Genomic DNA, 9,530 nt, shown 5'->3' with positions numbered 1-9,530 from the left:
GGGTGCAGGAACCGGTATCGGTGCAGGTGTGGGTACAGGAGCAGGTACAGCCGGTTCTGTAGATGTGATTAGTGCTCTGGTTGATGTTGAGGCCGAGACTTCCTCTTCGGTTCTAGATTTCATTTCGAACTCATATGCCTTGAGATCTTCGAATACATCGTATAGTTTCATCTTACGTAGGCTCTTTGACTCCCTCATTACCATTGTCTTTATATCCCAGGCACTTGGAAGAGATCTTAAAGCCTTCATAACTACCTCTTTGTTCTCATACTTCTTGCCCAGAGTTGCTAGTTCATCTAACACACCAGTGAACCGGTCACTGTATTCCTTCATAGTTTCTCCTGGTTTCATTTTGATACTTTCGAACTTCTGTGTGGCCATCATTATTTTGTTCTCCCTTGTTCTTTCATTTCCTTCAAAGATCTGGATGACCGTGTTCCATGTCTCCTTCGCAGTTTTGCAATCTCTGATCTTGCAGTATGTGTTTCTGTCTACGCTGTTGGAGATCCGGTTTCTTGCATGGTTGTCCAAATTGTTCCTTCTCCTATCTTCAGCAGTCCATTCTTTTCTATCTTTATCAATGAATATCGGTCCTTCGGTTAGAATGGATTCCATTTCATCATCCAAGGTGACTAGGTGCAGGTGCATGCGTGCCTTCCAGTTGGCAAAGTCATCACCTTCTAGCATTGGAGGCCTATCCTGATACATGTTTGCTTGAGTATTGAAACTAACTGCTCTGATACCAATTGTTAGGATCTAGGTCGCCGCTGGTAGACCGGGGGTTGGACCGGTTAGCGGTTCTCACTCGTAGGGTGGTGGTTAATCCGGTTAGAGATTAACACCGGGGTTTCAATACTACACAACCTGTCACAAACCCTTGAACTAGGTTCAAGCGCGGAAGAGGTTTGCTTTCAGGTTGAAGCGGCACGCTTGTATGATAGGCACGGTCGGTTTCGGATGATGGAGATTTGGAAATGGTGGGTCGGTTACGGTAGTCTGGATATTCGGTATGGTTAAGTTAGTCGGTTATATAATGAAGCCGGCAGAAAGTAAATAACACAACAGATTTTATGGATGTTCGGAGATAAAACTCCTACGTCACCCCTTCCTCTCGAAACCGCGAGAAGGATATTCACTAAGGAATACAAGTACAAGCCGATCGAGACTTATTTCCTGCTCGATAACACTCTTACAATTTACACCGAAATTGTAAAACACACTTTAACTTTCAACACTTAGGCTTTCTAAAACAGCACACTCTTATCACTTGTAGTAAATGCTCTTAGCGCTCGTTATCCCAATGTGTGTCCCGCATTTACTCTTCTACAACTGCCTCCTTTTATAGGTGAAATATGCCAACGGTCATATTTCACTGCCTTGAATCTGATTGGCTGATCAGAGGTGCAGTGATTCGGTGTTTCAGAGTTTCAGACCTGCGGTCGTCTCAGACCTGCCGGTCTGTTCTCCGGTTTGTAAGACAGACCTGCTGGGTTTGTCTTTTACTCAATGTAGGCACTGTCTGTTTGGACAGTTGTCTGTACTTTGAAGATTTCCTTTCTGGCTTATCCCGAAGTGGAAGGATCCGGTAGTACTGTTTTTCTGCCGCCTACAGTCTTTCCTCAGACTTGCTGTTCCTTTGGTATCATTCTCAACAGATACCCAAGTTGTCTTCTTGTACTGGTCGGCCGCTTGACTTGGCCGAATGTCTTTTGGTAGTGATGTAACCGGACTTCTTCCGGTTATTCTTGTCTTGTGGATGATCGGCTGTTTGATGGTTCCGATTTTGAGCTTTGGCCGATCCTTCCTTTGTGCGGTCACGTTCTGAATACTCTTGATCGGTTTGGTAGCTAGACCGGTTCGGTTTCTTCAGTCAGTTCTCTTGTTCATCCGGTCCGGTTCCTTGTTCCTGCATGGGAAGTTTGTTTAAGTTAGGTTTATTTGAACCGGTCTGAATTTATCTAACATATAATAATACTGATTGTGGGCCTTCTATATGGGTTTTGAAAAGAGAGAGACAAAAAATATATTATTTTAAATTTTAATATTAAATATATATATATATATATATATATATATATATATATATATATATATATCTCATGAGGCTCGAAAAAGCTATACAAGTTATCGAACGAACAAACATTATATGAGTTCGAGTTCGGTTCAAATATTAAAAGATTCGGCTCGATCAAAGTCAAACTCAAATCGAACTTTGACCGAGCACTCGTGAGCAGCTTAAGAGCGTCTTAACTCATTTTCAGCCCCTAATCTAAACTTTTCAAATTTTATATTATCTTTCTCTCTCTTCATTTATTAGCTATATTACCATTTATTACCATTTTTATGAATGTTTTTTCTTTTTAAACTACTTCCTGTCTTTTAACCATTATTTTAATAAATATATAATTATTAAATGAGTTAAACAGTAATCAATTTTACAAGTGTAATGTATTATAAAATTTTAAAAGTCTCTTAATAATTCATATCAACTCAAATGAGATAGTTGTGCTCTTACCCTCCTACAATTTCAGTATAAAAAAATTATTACTTAATATATTTAGTTATCTTTTGAAATTTAAAACTAATAATAGTATTGTAATAATTTTAAGGTAAATTATACATACATTCTTCTCTGTTCAATTTTATCTAATGACATAGTTTTTAGAAAAGTTTTCTTATATTAAATTCAAACTTGGTTACATGAAATTTAACTTGTGTTTATATATAACTATTTATTTTTAAATGAACAAACATGTGGGTCTCACTTTCATGTATATTCGTTAAGTAAGCCTTATCCTTCAACATGTTTATTTTTCTTTCAACTATTCTTCTATATCTTTTCTGCTCCATTGTGGAGACGGGATTGTTTCTGCATTTTGGAATAAGTGAGTGAAGGTACAAATCAATTAATAAATATATATTAGTTGGCTAAGTATATTTAATAAAATGGAATGGGTAAAATCTTTTATCACCTACATTCATTAATATAATTTTGAGTCGGTAAAAAAAGTTTTTTCTTTCTTTAAATTATCCATGAAATATTATTAAAATTAGAGTCAACTAATTTCACTGAAACAAAAAATTTCATCATAAAAATCAATCAAAGAAGAAAAAAGAAATGAGAAAAACTTGTATTCATATTTAAAACAATAAATTTTTAATTTTTAGCATGAACAATTAGCAATATCTTTGTGATATTAGGTGTACATTATTATATATCGCCAATAATGAACAAAAACTTGATTGATAATATAAAATAAACAATTATTATATAGAGTTATGACTTATCAATAATGTTGATATAATTCATTTCAAACGTATCGATAAAGACATATCTAATAAATATTATTGGAGTGAAGTAAGTTTTAAGTTATGTATAGTAATTTAGAAATATAAAATAACTTTATTTTTAATTATTATATGTTGTTGCAACTTCTTTCCAGATATTTTGAATACATACATCGGATAATCACTCGTTATTAGAGGGGAATACTTGAACTGGAATCAAGTCTCTGAAAAATATTAAGAATATTTCGTGGGAACAATTCTTGATATGTTTAATTGTATTTATTCTAATTAATTTTATTATCAATTAATTGTTGAAGATCTTTAACAAATTTAAATGACTGCTTTGAAGAAATTTGAGCGGGATCTTGAATGGGATGTGAATAAGTTTTAAAAAAGAAAGGTAATACGAAGATAATAAATTTTTTGACTAGGGCCAGAACATCTTTGAAAAAGCCCCTACACATTACCATAGAAGACTGGACTCAAATAAAAAAAAAACATTGATGACCAAAAGTATTTCGAGAAGTACACAAATATTCAAAGAAATCTAAAGAAATACACAACAAATGGTCATGTTGCCAAATATTATGGAGGTTCAATCCCGATTGTAGAACATCAAAGAATATTGATAAGTACTTTATATAATTTAATTGTATTTAATTGATTAAAATTACTATTATTAACACCATAATTGATATTTTACAATAGACCAAGGAACTTGGAAGACACCCTTCCATTCTTGAAACATTTGAAAAAGTGCATAAAAAAGGATGGTACATGGAATAAAAATAGAGCAGCAAAAGTTGTGATATATTTTAAGTACTACTAAGTAATTATTTTTTATGTTCATGAAAATGTTGAGATTCATATTTTATACACTACTAAGTATGTTTTTTTATGTAGAATATTCTTACTCAGCTACATTAAACTCAGGATTCTTAGGATATAAATGAACAAAATACATAAATAGATTTGTGGATGGAGGCAACAAGGAATATAAAAAACGGGTGTGTGTTTAAATCTGATTGAATAAGACTTTAGCCCACAAACAAGTCTGTATCGCTAGATTTATGTTAAAACATAATTTGTTAAAATAAATCTGATTGAATAAAACTCTCATAGACAAGTTTTTTGTCGCTAGATTTATTATTATTATGTTATTTACATTGGTAAACATGGTATTATAATTTTGGGGTCTCATATATAATGAGCCTTCATAATTTATAATTATTCAACCTATAATGAACTAAAAGGTAATAATTATAAGGTGTGGAAAGAGAGTACTTCTGTAATTGGGAGGAATGAACATTGATTATTCTATAAGGAAAGACAAACCATCTTTATTTATCAAAACTAGCACTAAAGGTGATATTTCTCTTTATGATAAGGGAGACCATCGATTTAATCGCCTCTCCGTTATATTCATAAAGACTAGTATATCAATTTATATGTACTGTTCTATAGAATAGTATGATTATTTATTTTAAAATAAAGTTTAAACGTTTTTTTTTTTAAAAAAGTTTAAATGTTATAAATATTAATATTGATAGTTAGATACATTACTTGTTATACAAAAATCACATGGGTTAAAAAATTTTGTTTTACAAAATTTTAAATTTTTTGAAATTTGGTTTGATGTTATCGTTTTTCCAAATTTAAGTTTTTACATTGTTTGTTATTGCACCATGCAATAAGAAACACTCCTTTTATGATTCTTAATTAGGATTGAAAATCACAACATTATAAATTAGGGTCATTTGAAAGATACATTTTACATAACCTAAATTCATTTATATAATTTTGAGTCGGTAAAAAAAATTATTTCTTTTTTAAAATTATCCATGAAATATTATAAAATTAGAGTCAATTAATTTGATGAAACAAAAATTTTCATCATGAAAATCATAAAAATCAATTAAAGAAGAAAAAAAAGGAGAAAAACTTGTATTCATATTTAAAACAATAAATTTTTATTTTTTAGCATGAACAATTAGCAATATCTTTGTGATATTAGGTGTACATTATTATATATTGCCAATAATGGACAAAAACTTGGTTGATAATATAAAATAAACAATTATTATATAGAATTAAGACTTATCAATAATGTTGATATAATTCATTTCAAACGTATCGATAAAGACATGTTTAATAAATATTATTGGAGTGGAGTAAGTTTATTCATTTAAGTTATGTATAGTAATAAAGTTAGAGCCATAGACAAGCGTAAGATTGTCCCTGGCAACCTGATTATAAATAACGTGTTTCTTGTTGAAAAATTGCATTTTAATCTGTTGTGTATAATCAAATGTGCGATGTGGGATACACTGAAAATTTCATAAACATGCATGTTTAATTAAGAGTCCACAGGGTCGCACCTTACTAACCAGAAATAAGTTAGAAAACATTTACAAAGTAGACTGGAAAACTAAAGTTGATAACCTGGTTTGCATGATAGCTAAGAATGATCAAAACTGCTTTGGCATAAAATGTTTAATCACTTGAATTTCAAAACCATAAACTACATATGTACCAAAGAATTAGTTCAAGGAATGCCTAACATGAAATTTGCCAAAGATAAAGTCTGTTATGCATGTCAAATGGGGAAACAAATAAAATCAACTTTTAAAAAAAAGGGAAAACACAATCTAACCGATGTTTAGAATTGCTTCACATGGACTTATTTGGACCGATTAGGGTCACAAGCCTAAGTGGTATGCATTATAATATGGTAGTTATTGATGATTACTCTAGATATACTTGGGTGATATTTTGGGTATCTAAAAATCAAGCTACACCGAATTTAATTAAACTGCTTAAAAGATTACAGAATGAGAAATCTATACACCTAAATAAGATTAGAATTGATAGAGGAACTGAGTTTACAACCTACTCCGGCATTTCCTCTTTTTGTGGGATAAAAACCTTGTATAGCTATGCCGCATTTCGCCATGAATTCTTCACTATCCAATAATCAAGTCCTTTTTCACTGCCATATCCCACCACCACCACTGCATGTAGTGGCGGACCTACAAGGGGGCCTTGGGGGTCCGGGCCTCCCCCAACTAGGGTAAAACTTTTAAGATATTATATATATGTTTATTAAATAAGGCTTTGCCCAAGTGGTTTTAGAGTTGAAATGTATAGTAGAGGTCAGGTGATCAAACCCTATTCTAATTTCAAATATAATTTTATTAAAGTAATTATTATTAATATTTTATTTTATACAAAAAAAATATTTTCTAAAATACAATATTTATAATAATACATCAATTTTAGTTAATATATTTTTTTATTAATTTTAATATAATTAATAATACAAATTACTTATAAATATAAGGGTAAAATAACCATTTATATAAATATAAGGGTAAAATATTATTTTATATTTCTTAATTTTAAATTATTTTTAAATTATTTCAACAAATAAATGTATTTGTTAGATTTTATTTAGGGGTTGTGACACATATTTATTTTTAATCATTTATTTTATGTAGGATATAGAATAATGAAGATGTTCTATAAATGAATTTGTACTTCTACATCAATTAATGAGCCTACTAATGAGTCTAATGTTACTGATCAAATATACATGGTTAGAATATAGCATATCAAAAGATGCATCATTTTGTTTTTGGTGTTATCTTTTCAAACCTTTAAATAGAGAAAACGTAGATGATACATTTATAGGAGATGAGTACAAAAATTGGAAAAGAGCATTAGAAAGATTCAATCGTCATATAAGAACTTCAAATAGTTGTCATAATGAAGCTAGAATTCAATTTGAATCATTTTAAGATCAAAGACATAACGTGAGAAACGTTTTACGTACACATGGTCGTGATATATAAATAAATTATCACACATGTTTAACGACAATATTTGATGTAACACGCTTTCTATTGAGGCAAGGATTACCTTTTCGAGGACATGATAAGTCAAGTAGTTCATCAAATAAAAAAAATTTCTTGAATTGATTGATTGGTATAGGCAACGTAATGAAGATATTTGTCTTCTTTTGTACGGACTCAGGGACAAGAATAATTTAGTAATTTTGCTTATTAGTATTTTTATGTAATTATCGAGTAAAATTTTAATTAAAAAATGCATTTATTTGATAGCCAAAAAAAGCACGTTATTATGTATTTGGCCCTCCGAGAAAATATTTCTGGGTCCGCCACTGACTGCATGATCTAGGGAGGTTCTGCAGTATCCCGTGAAAATACCCTTCCATAACCAAAAGAATCACAAAAAATTCACTTATATATAGATCGATCTCAAAATCCAAAATATAATAACTTTTCACTACTTACGTACCGAGACATAATTTTTGAATTCCTTGCCATAAGTCAAGCTCATGATAACCTTTGATTTCATCTGCAATCAATCAACCAAATGGTTAGCTACACAGACTTATAAAAATTAACAAGCCCCAAAGTCAAGCTCATGATAACCTTAGTGGCATTGCGAATAATGAATTGGAATACAGTAAGAACGTACCCGGCTAAGCAGCCTAGGCTTGCTCGATCCCAGTCAACAAGTTCTTGCTCTGACAAATCAATCGGTTGTCCTGTTACTATCTTGTTGATACTTTCCACCGCTGCAATCGCCGAGAAAGCCCAACAACTTCCTAATATTTTAAAAAACAACACAAAGAAGATCAAAATATATATATGAACTCAAATTGTTCCAAAACTATAATTTTTAACCTCATTTCCTCGCATCTTTAACTAAAATTAACCATATAATAAAATCATGACATTTACTCCAACATGAAGTATCTTAAATGAGAATCAAACCTGTGATTTTAGTTATATTATGCATATATATATATTTTTGTAATTAATTTATTATAAAGCTAGTGAATTGAATTGTTCTAATACTATTAAATTATTTTCATCTTAGGCACCTACTTTTGACTTTATACTTTTATCAAATTGTTCCAAAATTGTTAAATTACTCTGAGACAAATATTTTTTACTTTTGTTTTGTTCTCTCTAAAAATGGAAATAGCTGAAACTATAGATAAAGACAAATTAATCTATATAATAGTCACAAAAATATAATTTATTATATATCAAGTATTATATATCATAATATTTTTTTTATAACAATAATACTAGTTATCTTGTCTGGGATTAAAAAATAAAAGTAGCAGCTTTCAAACCTTGATTTTCGAGAACCTCTTAACTTATTAGCTAGTCTGCTTCCCGACCTAAAAAGTCTATTAATTGAAAGAAGAATTATAGCTAGGTTTAATTGATATTGAGTAAAATCCACTTATAGAATTAGTTATCTTATTTGTTCAATAGTTTGATTGAATGACTTGGAGTCATACTAACTTTCTAATTTAGAAATCTTACCGCATTTTCCCTGGTTCTTAATCGGTGAGACGGCGCCTTTCGTCCTCCAATCAACCGACTCCGGGAGAATTTCACCTGATGACACAGCATACCTTTGGCTGTCCAGCTCTGACTAGACAGATTGGAGATCGGCATCATATTTCATGCCGAGGTAGTAGGATCGGTACTCTTCATCGGTCAGATCGAAAACACGTTCAATTCACAATTAAGAAAACAAAATATTTTTTTTTTTGTAGTAAGGTCAAATTCCACGTGTTTATATATAATTATGACTTTCAAAATAGCAGGTGAGTTTTAGTTTCATGTCTACCAGGAAACTGATAAAAATAAAAAAAATAAAAACTAAAAAGAGAAAACTGATAAAAATAAAAATTAAAAAATAAAAAAAAACAAAAAAAAAACGTTTCTAAATAAGTTATCGAGCTCGTAAGTGCTAAAGAAGAAGGATTAACTTTCTGACGGACTCTACCGACTTTTCAAAATTAATCTCAAAAAACATAATAATAATATTATAATTGATACATATCGGATGACTACGATTAGTGAAAGTTCGACGATTTCTCTCAAACCAAATAGTTCATTAAAAAATAATTTGGATGGTAACTCAATTATGTAGGCTTTCATATTAACCACATAAATTCACATCTCCCAACAACTACCCCAAGGCTCGGGCATCACCCAATGAATCTTAGTGATACTCCACAAAAACTCCAGATACTAGTCACCCTCGACAAAGCAAAAGTAAGTGAGTTGTTGATTCAACCTCCTCGTGACACATACGACTAATTATAATACACATTTTTTTATGCACATATTATCCGTAAAAATTTCACTGTGAATAACACTTCATCCAAAGAACAAGATCTTGAATGAAATCTT

Source organism: Impatiens glandulifera, chromosome 1 (assembly GCF_907164915.1).
Source record: "Impatiens glandulifera chromosome 1, dImpGla2.1, whole genome shotgun sequence".
Taxonomy (NCBI): Eukaryota; Viridiplantae; Streptophyta; class Magnoliopsida; order Ericales; family Balsaminaceae; genus Impatiens; species Impatiens glandulifera.
Note: the sequence above shows the minus strand (reverse complement) of the source record.